The sequence below is a fragment of the Oratosquilla oratoria genome, chromosome 23 (assembly GCF_046742065.1).
Source record: "Oratosquilla oratoria isolate Oo_2021 chromosome 23, ASM4674206v1, whole genome shotgun sequence".
Classification (NCBI taxonomy): Eukaryota; Metazoa; Arthropoda; class Malacostraca; order Stomatopoda; family Squillidae; genus Oratosquilla; species Oratosquilla oratoria.
In genome coordinates, this window is record NC_134799.1 from 7,904,532 (window position 1) to 7,922,031 (window position 17,500).

Genomic DNA, 17,500 nt, shown 5'->3' on the forward strand with positions numbered 1-17,500 from the left:
AAATAGAAGTTCTCAATAAAATGTTAAATAATGCAGAAACAGCAATGTCATTTGTGTGTGTGTGTTTTATATATATATATATATATATATATATATACATACATATATATATATATATACATATAAATGCATATATATGTGTGTGTGCGTGTGTGTGTGTGTGTGGAAACATTCTGACAGGACGTAAGTGGGAGTAGAAAGCATAGGAGGCTTAGTCTGAGTTTATTCCTAACTAGTTTTACAGGTATGCTTTTTCAAAGGAATACCTGCGAAACTAGTCAGGAATAAACTCAGACTAAGACTCCTGTGTTTTCTACTCCCACTTACGTCATATATATATATATATATATATATATATATATATATATATATATATATATATATATATATATATATATACATGATCTTTGGATAATGCTGACGTGCCTTATACGAATCTCCTACAATTGCGAAAATTCAAACTAACTTATAGCATATATATCAGAGTTCACCAAATGCATTTTCGTTGCCACTCGCTTGACCCTCTCAACACCGAGTATCAGTCTTCCTCCTCTTGTTGTTGTTCTGCCTACCGACTACACCTTGGCGGCACAGAGGCAACTTCTCTCACCAAATCCCTTTCCCTACCTGGTGTCATTCTTCCTTTTACTCTGTCGCCAGGCTATTCTATCAACCACCCTCTTGGTAGAAGGTGAGGAGCCTACGCCTGGAGCTGCTGAACAGCTGTGGCCGAAGCCGTCGCCTTTGCCCATTATGTGCTTCGACGTTTAGGGCAGGTAACTAACAGTCACTGTTTGGAATCGGAGAAGAGTGCAGTGCGGGACTCGAACCCACAACTAAGCGAATGCGAGACCAGGAAGCTTCCGGTGTCGCTACCAGCATATTTGCAATGGTGACAAGCACTGGACAAGAACAAGTTTCAGATACTCGCCAAGGAAGAGGGCATTGAGGTCGTTCTTGTATGCCGTAGGTTCGTCATGCACGCGAGTTCGTGTGGAAACATGACCCTTAGGTCTCCTGAGCTTCTGGACTCGTGGCCAGCTCTTCCAAACCTCATCTCGTGGATTTTTTTTTTTTTTTTTTTTTTTGCGGCACTTCTCTCCATTTATTTTTTGTTCTCTCTTTCTATCTCAATTCTATCTATTCACATAACTGTCCATTTTACCAAGTGTTCATTAAAACATATATCTCTCTTTTCTATTGGTCTTTTCATGTCTAATTATATCTATCTACCTGTCAGTTTCTATGTATACATCCATGTATATACACATATATACATATAAACATGCATAAGCATATACATACCTAAGTATATACATATACACATACATATATACATTCTTTTTTATTATTTATTCCCTGAATTCACTTGTCTTCCTCCGCCCATGTCATTATGAAGATTACGACATGATATTACTCCCTGGAGGAGCAACGTGAACTTCTTATGAGAGATATCACCACTTAAATCTGAAATCCCATGTAGAGTTACATCACGGCGTGGGTCTAAATGTTTATTGTGCCTGTGGCCCAGGCCTCCGCCAGACCGGGATTATTACCTGTTTAACGTTGAAGTCGACCGTTTTTCTTGATTAATATTTTGTATCCGTTGAAGTTTCCGGGATTATTTCATGCGTTTAATTTAGGTTGCTGACCTTCCTCCTCCTTCCTTCCCTTCTTCTTCCTTCCTCCTCCTGCTTCCTCCTCCTCCTGCTCCAGTTCCCCTCCTCCTTTTGCTCCTCCTCCTGTTCCTCCTTCTTCCTCTTCCTCCTCCTCCTTCCTCTTCTTCCTCCTCCTTCCTCGCCCTCCTTCTCCTCGTCCTACTCCTGCTCCTCCTCCTCCTCCTCCTGTTTCTCCCTCTCCTCCCCTCCTACTCTCCTCCACCTCTTCCTCGTTCTCCTCTTCCTCTTCATCATCTGCTTTCTTCTCGTCCTCGTTCTCTTCCTGCCCTTCATCCTCTTTTTCCTCCTTTTCCTCATCCTTCACCTCCTCTTCCTCTTCCTTCTCATCCTTCGCATTTTCCTCATTTTCCTCCTCGTCCTCTTCCATATCCTCCTTTGCTTCTCCCTCCTCCTTCTTTCTTCTTCTTCTTCTTCTTCTTCTTTTTCTTTTTCCATCTTTATCTTCATCTTCTTCCTCTTCTTGTTCTTCTTCTTTCCTCTTCTACTACTTCTTATTCTTATTCTTATTCTCCTCCTCCTTATTTTTCTACTTCTTCTTTTCCTTCTTCTTTTTCTGCGTCCTCGTCTTGATGCGGTCAACCCCCATAGTGCGGAAAATATGCAAATATTCACTCACAGGAACAAATCATTCTTAGCTCGATGTTATTCAACTCTCGGCAAGCATGAAATACATGAATACATACAAGCATATATATGAACACATACTCAAACACACACATACACACACACACACACACACACACACACACACACACACATATATATATATAATATATATATATATATATATATATATATATATATATATAAGTTTGTGTGCATTTACCTAGTTGTGTTATACGGGAAGGAGACCTATGCTCGTGGTGACCTGTTTCTGTATCTCGCAAGATAATGTTTGTTCTTAAGTTCTTGTATTATGTTTGTTTCTGTGATTATGTGTGTGTGTATTTACCTAGTTGTATTTTGCGGGAAGGGGAGCTATGCTGGTGGTATCCCGCCTTTGTATCTCGTACTGTCTAGTTTGCTTTTAAACTCATGAATGGTTTTTACGCGTACTATTTCATTATCCAGCTTGTTCCAAGTGTCCACTACTCTTATGTGGAAAACTGTTTTTCTTCAGTTCTCTTCTGTAGCTATGTTTGTGTGTGTGTGCGCGTGTGCGCGCTTGTGTGTGAATGTGTAAATATGTACATAGAAAAAACACTCATCCCCGTATATATTCACGCAAACACGCATACACTCACACACACACTCATACACACACACACACGGATTGTAGTGGTAGCGTCTTATTCTGCTAACTCAGTGGTCCCGAAATCAGTCCCCGCCCAATACTTGAAAAGCTTTACAGCGCTACAAGCCATCACTCTTTCCTTTGGACAAGGAGTTGTTGTTGTGTGTGTGTGTGTGTGATTCACCATGGTCTTGGATCACTTGTTGGACTCGTGATCGGCAGTTATTAACCTCCCGGATGAGAGCTCGTATGACCGATCTATGGGTAATACTGTGACCTTACACGTACACACACACCCAACTCCCCGCCCACGAGTTGGAGTAACAACCCGCAGCGCAGCGATGCTGAAGTTATTTCATACCCGGGCGGGATTCGAACCCGGACCGCCGTAGTGGCAGGTGAGAAATCTAACCACTGCGCCACGAGGTGTGTGCGTGTGTGTGTGTGTGCGTGCGTGCGTGTGTGTGTAAGTACACAGCACTACTAATAGATCGTACCACATAAATAATGAAACACTCATCCGGGAGGGTAATAGCTGTCGATCACGAGTCCAGCACGTGACTCAAAACCATGGCGAATCACACACACACACACACACACACACACACACACACACACACACACACACACACACACTTATGCACATGTGAACTTTGACCCTCTCCAACTGTGAGGTAGACGTCAGATGTACCGCGTAGAGGAAGATGTGCTTATTGCTGCTGTTGTTGTGTTGTGCTGGCCCGGGCTGGGCAGCAATGTCTTCGAGCTGTGTTGCACTAAATTCACACACATCTGCATACGTTTGCCCTTTCTGTAGCGAGAATTAGTGTGCCACGAGAAAATAGATGATCCAGAAGAAAAAGGTTTTAATCCTATTTTACATCAGCAATTTAGTGCATAGTCGAATTTAGTGTTGGGGTTAATCTGTGAGTCGAAACTTGTCACAAATTATCTGGCTTCATATATTCACAAGATCTGTGTAGTGCATTAAAGGTGAAAACAGTAAATCGTTTAGAGTTCTTCGTGTTTGCCAAATTAGTCATTAATGTTTTTTTTTCTTCTTCTTTCTGCTTTTAAGCATCACATCTTCAGTCATGAGTAATTAAGTTAGACATTAATTTGTACAGTCACCAGCTCTGGAAAAATAAATTATAGTCGAAGATTTTCTTTCAAAACCTTGTATTCTTTTTTTCACCTAAAATATCATTATGTAAGCTCCCATCAACCCCTGAATGATACAAATTCTAAGCTCCCTAGTTAGACACTAATTTGTGTTGTCCCTAGCTCTGAAAAAAAAAATCTTTCAAAACCTCGCATTCATCCTTCTACCTAAAATATACTTATGTAAAATCTCATCAACGCTTGTATAATACAAGTTCCAATCTCCCTAGTTGGTTTCTTTCAAAACCTTGCAATCTTTTTTTTCTACCTAAAATATACTTATATAAACTCTCATCAACCCTTGGATGATACAAGTTCCAAGTTTCCTTTCTTCCTTAATTTGGCCCCTCCCCTGAATGATTAAGGAAACGGTCAGTGCATCATAGCTGCCAAAGAAATGTAAGCTCTCATCCTCTGCCATCTTAATATGACCTCATCTTCAGTGTCGTCTCGACCAAAGCTTGCATCGTTTTGGTTCCATAAAGACCCGAATCGCCCATTCGACCGAACCTTACTTTACCCGATTTACTTCCAGTATATCTCGCCAGAAAGATTGTTATCTGATTGAACTTGATTTCATAAGGCTGTATGTCACCTTATCTCGCAAACACATCTATCTTATCGGTCCGAAAACTCGTACGTCTTCGTTTGATCTTCTATCGCTTTATATCTTCGTTTGGTTTTGCGTTTCTGTATTGGGGTCTTGCATATGCGCGCGATTTACGTCGTCCGTTCTTGACCAACTCTAACGAAGTTAACGGTTTTGAGCGGGCAAATCCTCGGCATCGTAACTCAACATGGATGGGGTCACATGCCTTTGCCAGATCTATTCGTTTCAGATGAAAGATGTTTTGGTTCTCCGAGTCGGCTAGAATTAATAACTAGAACATTATACTCATTCCCATTTCTTCTCATCACTGATATAAAATTCTTGACAGTTTTAAACACATCTAGCGAGTCTTAGGTTTTATCAATGCAAAATCAATTCATTCTGATTATTATTGATTACTTATTAAAAATGCCTTAAGTCTTAAGTATATTCAATGAGTTCTTATTTGTCTTAAGTGCAAATGATACCAATTCGGTATACTAAGATCAATTTTTTTTCATGCATTTGTAAGAGCATTATCAATTACGGCGATCGTTAAGATAAACAGATTTTTTTTCCTAAACCATAAACCAGATCAAACACTAACCAGCACAAATGGGTACATAATAAGCTCCTTTCCTTCAACCAAAGTCCTCTCTGGGCACAGCGCCCTCTTGACCTCATCAATACAGTGAAGACTCTACTCTTCTTCTAAGGACTTTACCGTAGCGGGGGGGGGGGATTAAATAGTTTAGTTCATCATCAACTATTCCTCCAAATAAGAGAGAATAAAAATGAGGGTAATACCACCCCTCTCCCCCTCCTCTCCCCCCCCCGTTTCCCTTCTCCCCCTCTCTTCCTTCCCTTACCCCTTACCCTGCTACCCCTCTCCCTTCTTCTTCTTTCCGCTTCTCCTCCTCTCCCCTTCTCTCTTCTTCCCTTTTCCTCCTCTCCTCCTCTCCTCCTCCCACCTTTCCCCTCCCCCGCTCCCCCCTACCCTGCTCCAACTCTCCCGTCTTACCATTTCCTCCTGTCCTCTCACCCTCTTCCTTATTCCTCTTTCCTCCTCTTCCCCTCTCCCTTCTTCCCCTTTCCTCTTCTCCTCTCCCCCTCTGGCCTCTTCCTCTTTCCTCCTCTCCTCATCCCCCATCCCCCCTTTCCCATTCCCGATCCCGATCTCCTTACGTCCCCCTCTCCCCCTCTCCTCCTCCTTCCTAAATCCCTCTTTCCTCCTCCCCCTCTCCCCCAAAATGCCATTTCTATTTATCCTATGTATATTTGTACTAATAACCTTATATGTGTAGGATGATACAGAAATTCTATAGTTTAGTAGTCATAATTACTATTCCTGGGTTCTCCTAGTAACTTAATAATATCGTCTGGTGAATGCAAATATAGAAGGGTAAGTGCCAACCAGTATGGAAGGAATTTGAGTCTATAGGTGGCGATTCGGTGACTGCCACTTGCCCAAGCATTCCGAACACAGAAGACAAAGATGACGTTGTTGGTCAGAAAGGGCCGCTTCTTCCTGTCACTATGATTAGAAAAGAGGAATTAAGTAAAAATATATATTTATCTAAGGATTCTTGCTGCTCGTTTTTATGATATTTATTATATTCGTAAGTGACGCTGTTGAGATATATTTCACGGATAAGGGTGCAGGGGAGAGATTTAGGTAGAGTGAAAGCAAAGAAGAAAGACAAAATATAAAATCAGGTAATATCAAACAAATCATTTGCATGTAATGATTTATTATACCTTTGTACAATTTTACTTTGTTTACATTCTTTCATCGTTTTTTTTTTTTTTTTCGTTTGCACGTGCGTTTTCCTTTTCCCTACAAATATTTCCCACCCTTTTTTTGATGCGATCAATAAACATGTATGGGAACGAAGTTACGACGTATCATATATTTCCATAGCACCAAGATTGATTGCATGGAACTTACAGTCGAGCTGTTATTCTGCTAGGGAACTTTGCCTCGGCGTTGGCTCGCACAGGCGCCTTCCAGCAAACATTCATAAATCCTTTAAGAAAGATAAATTGTTTCTCTCATTCCCGCGCGCGCCATTTTTGAAGTGTCGATATGACGTCATGAGAGGTGTGAGTTTCTGCCGCGAGAGGGGGAAGGGGAATTTTGGTTCCTGGGCTTCTTTGTTGTGTGAATTTTTTCCCGTAATTTCTCTGATAGGAAATTTTCCAACTAATTTCGTTAGTTATCAGATACATTTTCGTACATTTTGCTGTCACACTATATACAGCTTTAGTCACAGCTTTTAGTCACACATTTAGTCACAGCTCTGGTATATTTTGATTAAATTTTCTTATGGCACTTGATATTGTCACCATATTTACATTCCTCAAAAGAAATCGAATGCTTATAGTGTGAGTGTATTTTTCTCCATTTTTTCATGGCATGGAGAGGTGGGGGAGAGTCATATAGACATTATCTTTGAACTGCCAAAAGGCTTAAGGCAACGGTTAGTTTTGGATTGGGACAAAGGATTACAAAGGAGGAGCATGCTGACGGGAGACCTTTTGGTCCATAGATAGGTCGGATGCGAAAAAAATATAATAATGATAAATAAATTAATGAATAAATAAAAATATATATAATAAATAAAAATAATGACGCCAATACCTAACTCATTTATAGGTTTATATATAAGTACAAGTAAACACCTACAGTATGGGGAACAAATTTATAGATTTATATACAAATGCACTTATATATCTACAGTTTGCAGAACAAATTCCCTGGACTGCATTAAAATAAATTTATCTTTTATTGAGAAATGTGTCATCAGTGAGTCTTCGAGAGAGAACAAAACAGGAAACGTTGTTATTCGTTCGTGACAAGTTGTTACGACAGTTTTCGTCGACATCTTTGTTGCACGATATCAAGAAGCTTTCCAGGAAATATCCAAAAACCTATTTGCTCAACTGCACATATAAAAATATTGTAGATGTTTATAAATGTATATGTTGTTTATGTATGTATATGCATGAGTATATATGTTTATGTCTGTATATATACTGTATGCGTATAAATATGTGTATTAGTGTATATTTATATTGGTCAAAGTGAAACAACACCGTAGTCATTAAAAGAATCTAATATACACTTGCACACACCACACACACACACACACACACAATATATATATATATATATATATATATATATATACATGTATACACGCACACACAAACATACACACACACACACACACACACACACACACATATATATATATATATATATATATATACATATACATATATATATATATATATATGCCTCATCGAGTTTTTGATGATGATGGCTTAGAATTAAAGTGAGTTGTGGTTGATAAATATATATGTATATATATATATATATATATATATATATATATATATGTAGGTATATATACTATATCACACTTTTGTATATTGGTTAGCATCTTTTATCACAAGGAGATAAATCATTGCTCCAAGTCTGGCCCGACATCTTCGGACAATTTCTCGGGTCCGCGATCGTAAATTCATTTGGAAAATATTGTCTCCAGCATAAAGTACGCCTTGTAAATTATTGCCTTTCGTGGACAGGAACTAACACGAGATTATGTCGTTGCTGCTCTTTGGTTATATCTTTTACAATGAGAGATTTATCGTTTTGTTGATGTTCCGTCATAAAAAAAATTATCGCGGTGGGATGATGTTCCTTTGATGGAAGATTTGAGTCCAGAGATATTATGTTCATGATTTTTCTATATTCAATTCGTGAGAATGAGTAACATATTAAAAATGTGAGATAATTTTCTTGTTTTTCAGTATTGGTAACATATTAAGATTGTGGAACACTTTTTATTATTTAATTTAACATTAGTAACATTAAAATTGTAGGATTTTTTTTTTTTTCTTTTTTTTTTTTTTAGTATGAGTAACATATTGAAATTGTGGATTTTCTTTTATAGCTGCCAGCAAAAATAACCATGACACCACCCGTTGTTTTATAAATGATATATGTAATACTAAAAGATTTCATCTTTCTCCACCAACAAATTACTCTGGAAATATTCACATATAAATATACACCCAGTTGAAATGCGATTGAAATTGAAAGATATTTATATTCTTATAAAAGAAAATAAATTAGAAAAATCTAAGGATAAGAGGAACAAAGTACTATCGCATTCTACCATCTTTGTAAGATTCAGTGGAATTTGTAAATTAAAGAATATAGTAAGTTTAATACATTTGAGACAAACATTGCGATAGAAAAACAAATAAGCAAATGGACATCCACCCCCTTCCATTCTCCTCCATTTGTGTGTGTGTGTGTGCGTGCGCGCGCGTATGCTCATGTTTATATACTGCAACAGTCCGCAAACTCTGCACTATATATATATATATATATATATATATATATATATATATATATATATATATATAGATATATATATTGAGGTGTGACGACAGACTGAGTGGTAGGGTGGTGAGTTTAAACGCCATGTATCCGTTGGAGTTTTTTTTCCGACGTTTCGTCCTACTAGGACTTCTTCACACTATGAAGAAATTCTAGGTGGACGAAACGTCAGAAAAAAAACACCAACGGATTCATGGCGTATAAACTCACCACCCTACCACTCATTCTGTCTTTACACCTCAATATATATATATATATATATATATATATATATATATATAAATATATATATATAATATATATATATATATATATATATATATATGTATGTATATATATATAAATGCTTGTACCACACTATATATTGCAGCAAAGACCAATGCAAAAATGAATAAAATCTTACGATGTAGCCATAATAGTAACAATAATAGTAATTAATAATTATAATAATAATAATAATAATAATAATAATGATAATAATAAATTTCTCGGTCTCGCAATGGTCAGTGCCACTGCAATGTGTACTGGCCTCTTTAGTCCCCTGCCACTACCTCCTCCTCCTCCTCCTTCTCCTTCTCGTCCTCCTCTATCCTCCATCCTCTTCCCTCGTCCTTTATCCCCTATCACCCACATCCCTCTTCCTCCTTCTCCTCTTCATTCTGGTCTTTCATTTCCTCCTCCTTACCCTCCTCCACTTCCGCCTTAACCTCATACTCCTCCTTAACCTCCTCCTTCTTTTCTTCCTCTTCCTAATATCTTATCTTTTCTTCTTCCTCTCCATCTTCTTCATCCTCGTCCTCCTTATTCTTCTTCCTGCCCTTCCCCTTCCTCTTCTCTTTCCTGACAGCTCTCCCTAATCCCGGCCGCCTACACCTGCATAAGTTTATAGATACATGTATATATTCATGTATATTTACAATATACTTCCTTATATATATGTAGTATTAAGTATATACAACTATGCATAAAATATTACACACACACACATGTGTATATATATATATATATATATACATATATATATATATACATATATATATACATATATATATATATATATATATATACATACATACATACATAAATATACCAAAGGTTTTTCCCCCTTTCACGGGGGTAGCCAAAAAGAAAAAGGTATAGAAACCACTCCCACCCATTTCCATTCCCTACATATATGCATTCATACATACCAAGGACTTTTCCCCTCTTACAATGGAGGCAGCACAATTCAAAGGACATCTCCCGTCTTTCCCCAGAAGACATCACCCTCTTTCCCAATGCCCCTTTCAACCCATCCATCCATCTTATCCTTGGTCGCCCCCTCATGTTCACTCATCCACCACTGCCTTACACACTTCTTTTACTAATCTTTCTTCACTCATTCTTTCCATGCGTCTAAACTATCCCAATACTCTTTCATCAACGCTATCTCCCAACTCCTTTCCCACCCCCGCTCTCCTCCTTACCTCCTCGTTTCTCACTCTATCCAGCCTAGTAACCCCTACCATACTTCTTAGACTTTTCATCTCAAACGCATTTTTTTTTCTCTCTTCCTTATGTTCAAGGTTTCTGCCCCATATACTGCTGTCGGCACAATCACTCCTTCATACAATCTCCCCTAATATCCATTCCCAATGTTTATTTCCCATTACACTTTTTTGATTCCCCAAGGCATCTACTTGCTTCTCTCAATCTACATTCTACCTCCACGTCAACCTTTTCCCGCTACGTTCACTCCTAAATATCTAAAGCTGTCCACTTCCTCCAGCCTCTCTCCCTTCATTCTCACTTCCAATTTGCTGCCATCCTCTCCCCTTGCACATTTCATCACCTTACTTTTACCCACATTTATCTCCAACTTCCTTCTTTCGCACACCTTCCCAAACTCCGTCACTAACTTCCTCAAGCGCAGTGTCGTCAGCAAACAACAACTGACATATCTCCCATTTTTCTCCATTTTCTTTAACTATCTCCAATCCCCGACCCATTACCCTTGCATTTACCTCTCGCACCACCCCATCCATGTATATATTGAACAGCCATGGCGACATGATACATCTTTGGCAGTCCCACCTTTACCTCAGACCACTCGCTCTCTCTATTTCTAAGTCTAACACAGGCTCTACTCTCGTAAAAACTCTTGACTGCTCTTAACAGCTTTCCTCTTATCCCATATATCTGCAGTTCCTCCCACAGTGCCTTTCTGTCTACCCTACCATAAGCTTATCCCAAATCCATAAAGCCCCCAAAAAATCTTACCTTTTCCTAAAACTTTCTCACATAATTTATCTGCCTTGCCACAAAAAACTGATCCACGCAACCCCTACCTTTCCTAAACCCACACTGTTCCTCACCAATTACTCTCCCTGATCCTCCCCTAATTCTCACAATCAAAACCCTCTAATAAGCCTTCATAACTACACTTAGCAAAATTATCCCTCCGAAATTACTACACTCACACTTGTCCCCTTTTCCCTTGTTAAACGGAGCTATACTGGTACTCCTCCAGTCCTCCGGCACTCAAAGGATTACAAAGGCGAAGCATGCCGACAGGAGACCTTTTGGTCCATATCTAGGTCGGATGCGAAAAAATCATAATAATGGTAAATGAATAAATGAATAAATAAAAACTATAATAATGTAAATAATAAATAAAATAAATAAATACATAGGTATAGTTAAATGATAAACAAACAGGTAAATAGTAAATGATAATAAATTGACATACAGAATAATAAATGAGAATCGAGCAAATGATAATGAACAAACAGACAAATGATAACAAAACAAATAAATAATATAAAAAATTAAACTCATTATAGCATCTTGCTTAGGTGTTTACCTAAAGATTAAACAATCTCACCAGCCAGTCCACCATCACTGTATTTCCCTTTAGACATTATGCATGACACCCATCTAACCCAGGTGCTTTACCTGCTATCATCGTTTTAATAACTGCTTTCACCTCATTTTTTATTTCTCCATTTTCCTCATTCATCACTGTCCTATTCTTAGCGCCTCCTACTGCACCTCCTTTTTCCTTCCTATCCTTCACATTTAGCAACTCTCTAAAATATTCTGCCCATCTTCCTCTTACCACCGTCTCTTCCATTATCATCACTCCATCTGCATATTTTACTTTTTCTTCTCTACTTGATTCACTTTTCCTTCCTCTCTTAATTTCCTTCCATTTTATTACTCATATACATATATACATATATATATATATATATATATATATATATATATATATATATACACACATATAGGAGGTGAGGAGAGTGGGAAAGGAAATGAGTTAGTATATAGACCTGGAAAGAATATTTCTGGGATGGTTTAGACGTATGGAAAGAATGAGTGATGAAAGATTAGTAAAAGAGGTGTGTAAGACATAGGTGGAGAAGTGAACTTGAGGGAACGACCGAAGATGAGATGGATTGATGGGGTGAAGGGGGCATTGAGAAAGAGGGGAATGCCTGTTGAGGAAGGAAGGGAGTAGGCAAGAGATCGAGATGAGTAGAGAATGTTTATGGATGATACTGTTTTGCAGGGAAGGAGGGGGGGCTGGGGATATGGGGTGCTTATGTGTGAATGATATTTTGACGCAGCGCGAAGGGATTTCTCCCCGTCCTCTCTCTTTCTGCATGAGGGGATGGTGAGGGGTGGAGCTCGCCGAATAAGCAAAGCTGCCTTGCTGACGATCTATTATGTCTTGCTACATTGCTTGTGACCCAGGGAAGTGGACGGGATACGGGGATGACCCGTCATCCATGAGGAGTTAAGATGAGAAGGGGGAGAGGGTGGTGGATGTTAATGGAATGGCCTTTGACATGGCTGTCTCCCTTATAAGGGGGGAAAAGCTCTTGGTGTGTGTGTGTAATATATATATATATATATATATATATATATATATATATATATATATATATATGTATGTATGTATGTGTCCTACCTCTGTATTGCACCGCTCGTCCAGTTGAGTACGCGGCTTCCTGCCTGCCAACCCGCGCGCCTGCGTGGCCCACATTTGGGGGCGTCTTTCACGCTCCCGACACCCGATCACCGCCGTGGGGCCGAGCGCCGGTCCGACGGAGGGCGCCGTGCAAAACCCACACGGCTGGCAAATGGCCTCAAATACAGCTCAGCGCTGCCTACGATCGGGCAATGAATGGCAAATCCACCACATTGCCCGCCAAGTCCTGTGTTTGCATCTACGCGGCCATTGATCAACCTTGCACCCTCGACGTGCATCACGCACGTCGCCGCCCCCCCTTCCTCTCGCATACCGCAGCTCCGCCGGCGGAGCCTAAGGACCAGATTCGCGTGGTGGAGCGGCCGAGGAACGCCCTTACGGCTCCGCTGGGCCGGAGGTCGCTCGACCGATACATAGATCACTTCAATTACTGCCAGGGAGTGGGGGCTCTTGTAATAATTAATAAATAATAAACAAGGAGAGGTGTAGCTCTGAACATTCATCACGTGGAAAGATGGAGACGGGGGGAGGGGGGGGAGAGGAGGAGGTGAGCGTGGGTGGGGGGTGGGAGGAGGCGAGGAGAGGGAGATGAGAGGAAAGGACCTCAATGAGGTGAGAGAAGAGGAGGAGGAGCAGAAGGAAGAGGAGAAAGACGTCGTGCGGAATAAAAATCTAAAGAAGAAATATCTAAATATCTAACAGAATAAGGTGAATAAGAAAGAAACCAAAGGAAAGAAGGGAAATATAAGATGAAAGGAGAGAAGGAGCGAGAACCAAAAAGGGATAAAAAAAATAGAATTAGGGAAAAAATATCCTGAAAATGAGAGACTGAGGGAGGAAGGGGGAGGGGGGAAGGGGGGGAGAGGCTGGACGAGGGGATGAAGGGGGGGGAAGGTTTTGATAATTAATAAGCAATAAACAAGAAGAAACACGACTTGCCCCATCCATCATAGACACAACCGCACGAGGAGAGGAGGAGGAGGAAGAAGAAGAGAAGGAGGTGGATGGGTGGAGAGGGCGTTAGGAGGATGAAGAGAGGGAGATATACATGGCGTGTCGGTCGAATAGAGTAAAAAGAAAGAGGATCGTAAGATGATAGGTGGAAGGTAAGGTGGAGTGGTTAAAGAAGGTGGAGGGGTGGAAAAGGAAGAACATAAGAAAGAGGTATGGATGGGATGGAAAAGAAAGGGAGAGGAATATCGATGGGAGGAGGGAGGACAGAGTGAGGCCGTGGTGGAGAGATGAAAGAAAATTAAATCTTGGAGAATTGTTAGGAAGGCGGGACGAGGAAAAAGAAGAAAATGAGATTTCTGCAAGAATATGAAAAGTAAAGAAGGAAGGTATTGTAGGTAGAAGGAAACTGAATGGGTAGCTAGGAAGTGAAAATGTGATGCAAAAGAGGAAATAGCACGAAATCGGCGGAAGGAAATGGATCAAGGAAAAATTGGAAAAAGAAGAAAAGATGATGTGAGGGGAATTGGGAGAGGAAAGAGGTTAGAATGGAAGAAAGAAGTGGAAAACTGGAGACAGGAAGGAAAATGGAATCAAAAGGAAAGGAAATATGATTGGACAAAAGGAATCGTAAGAGAATTAAGAAGTAAAAGGGATAGAAAAGTAAAGAAGCAGAGGGAATGAGAATTGGAGGGTTGAAGTTATGGACCAAAAGGTCTTCTGTCGGCATGCCCCTTTGTAATCCTTTGTAAGTAAAGTTAAACAAAGAGGGAATGTGAATTGGAGGGTTGAAGTTATGGACCAAAAGGTCACCTGTTGGCATGCTCCTCCTTTGTAATCCTTTGTAAGTAAAGTGAAAGAAAGAGGGAATGTGAATTGGAGGGTTGAAGTTATGGACCAAAAGGTCACCTGTCGGCATCCTCCTCCTTTGTAATCCTTTGTAAGTAAAGTTAAACAAGGAGGAATCTATCGTCGAAGGAGGAGGATCATCCGGGAGCCGAAGGGAATCTTGCGCGAAGAGCGGAGACAAGAGAACCATGAGGTACAGACAGTCATGGGAGACGGGAGGGAGAGGGGAGGAAGGAAGAAAAGGGAAAAAAGAAAAAAAAAAGAGAGACGCAAGTTTGGAAGGAGGAAGTTGGAGCGCTAAAATTCAAAGAGAATTGGAGGAAGTCGTATGGGAAAGGGTTGGAGGCGTTTCGAAAAACGAGTTCGTGGCTGGGAAAGGGAGTCTGCAAAGAAAGAAGAAAAGTGTTCTTCTGGTGGAGATCCCAAGGGACGTGTCTCTCTTTAAGGGAAGTTGAGGGCCAAAAGTCTTTATGTTTTAGACGTGAGATGTCTTTAGAAGAAGAGTTTAAAGTCACAAAAAGTTAGATTATTGAATCACACGTGGAAGGAAAGTAAGAAAACGAAAGAAGGATTAAAAATCGTTATGTAGTCAGGAATCCAGACGAAGACGTAGACGAATATTTGAATGATCTTTTAAGTAAAAGATTTTGGAAAAGTGTCAAATCGATGAAGGTTCAGAAAACGGACGAAAATTTCCAAAGAGGATGTTGGGAAGAGTGAGCAGACGAGGTTAATAAGAAGTCTTGAAGAAAAAGAATGGGTTTGGCCCGAGAAAGAGATTAGTGATTGGGTGGAGGAGATGGGGGGGAGGTGTGGGGAGTGAGAAGAAGAGGAAGACCGATCAGGCGAAGCTTCTGGATCGTTGGAGACGATGATTACCGAATCTGACGAGGAGGTCAAAAATTCCGGACGAAGGGAGTCAAGTTGAACAATGACAAAGACTTGGAGAAAAACAAAATCAAAGGAAATCCACCATTATCATCACCTCACCTAATGCGACTCGAAATTTTCAGCCAAGCAGGGTGGTGGGAATGGGAGGGGTGGATTTTGAAAAGAAAGAATAGATTTTTAAGAAATCTGGAAACAATGACTTTTATTGAGTTAAAGTTGAGTCATACATGAGTAAGATATGACAAAGATATTGAAATCATTATATGTAATGGTGATTACCTGAAGTTTGGGCAGGTCGTTCTTCTTTATCTATCTATTATTTTATTATTATTATTTTATTTTATTTTATTTTAGTTATTTTTTAAGAAGAAGAAGCACCGGCTTCGCCGCCCCCGGCCACGACAGAGGTGCTTGGTCTCCGGCGATGTTTCGCGCCCAGGTTTACGGCCTTTGTTATAAATATATTCGCGTGAAAATAAAAAAGAATGACGAAAATTTCCTTTAAAAAAATAGAAATTGATAGTTTGGCATTTTTCGGGCTGACTTCGACATCTTAGTCGTCAGTGTCGTCGTCATCTTATTTGTCACTCGAGGAGTTCTTCCCGAACCCCCCAAAATCCTTAGTTGCACGGTGCGGCATCGGCAAAAGTGTCCCCTTTCCAGTAGACATCCAAGACTTCGAAAAATTGGATATTTCTCATAGAATTGAAAAAGAAAGAATATTTCTAATTGCTTTTACATTTCAAAAATATGTTTATTCAAGCTTTTGCATTTTCTTGCAAGGAGTTTTTCGTGCATGGCAAAGACTTGTCTTTTTTGCGAGATTTTTGCATTTGCTCGTAAGGAAGTGACACCTTGACAATTCCAGGTTTATCATGGAACTAAGACAGTCTAACTTGAATTGGTCTTCAGCATCAGTTCTTCGATGGTGAGTCATCATCACTATTGGGAATATTCCTCTCTTGATAAACGCTGGACAGCTTCATTCGACCAGAGAACGAATTCCAGCTAAAACGGGTCGTCAGGGATTGACGCACGTTCAGGACGGAATCCCGGGGCCCATAAGCTGAACAGAATCTTCTGTCGACTGTCACTAGACCATGTGGACAGGGCGCCACGACACCGCCAGAGTGGGGACCCCCCGAGTGTAAACGAACCGGTTCATTTGCAAGTCCTCATGATTATGGAAAAGCCATAAATCCTCGGCAGTAAGTCATCATCGCTTTTGGCCGCAAAGGGACGCCTCTGGAGTCTGCCCTTGACAAGTTGCCTGCACGACGTCAATTCGTTAAACGTCGAGTTTTGGTCTTCCTTCCTCGTTCTCGGGGTCTAGGAGAGCGCCCTCAGCTACCGATGTGGTTGGGGACGCCATGGAGATGAATGAAATAGCCAGGCGATAGACAGCATAAGAGGAGAGGTGATAGACAATTTTAATCTGCTAAGTGGCCCTCCCCCCCCCCCTCACTCTTGTGTTAAAATGGTTCATCCCAACACTGTCGCTTAGGCATCACACGCCTGAAATGAAATAATCTTCCGCTAGCCAAGGGGCAGGTTGAGAAATTTTTTACAACAGTAGATTGAAAATTGATATCCACGGGAACAATTTGCTTAAACTTGGCAAAGGAAACATGGACTGGGAGTGAAGTGTTTATTCCTGACGTTTAGTCTACCTTGAAAAAGTCAGTAGGCGAAACGTCAGGAAGAAACGCTTTATTCCCAGTCCATGTTTTCTTTGCCGTGTTTAAGCAACAGTAGATTGTGT

The 17,500-nt window shown here is 40.3% G+C and overlaps 1 long non-coding RNA gene across 1 annotated transcript in view; it reads left to right on the forward strand.

The window, feature by feature from the left end:
* Nucleotides 1-17,500, forward strand: part of LOC143037948 (uncharacterized) — a 561,040-nt gene that overhangs the window by 371,495 nt on the left and 172,045 nt on the right. The gene's annotated exons all lie outside the window — the stretch shown is intronic.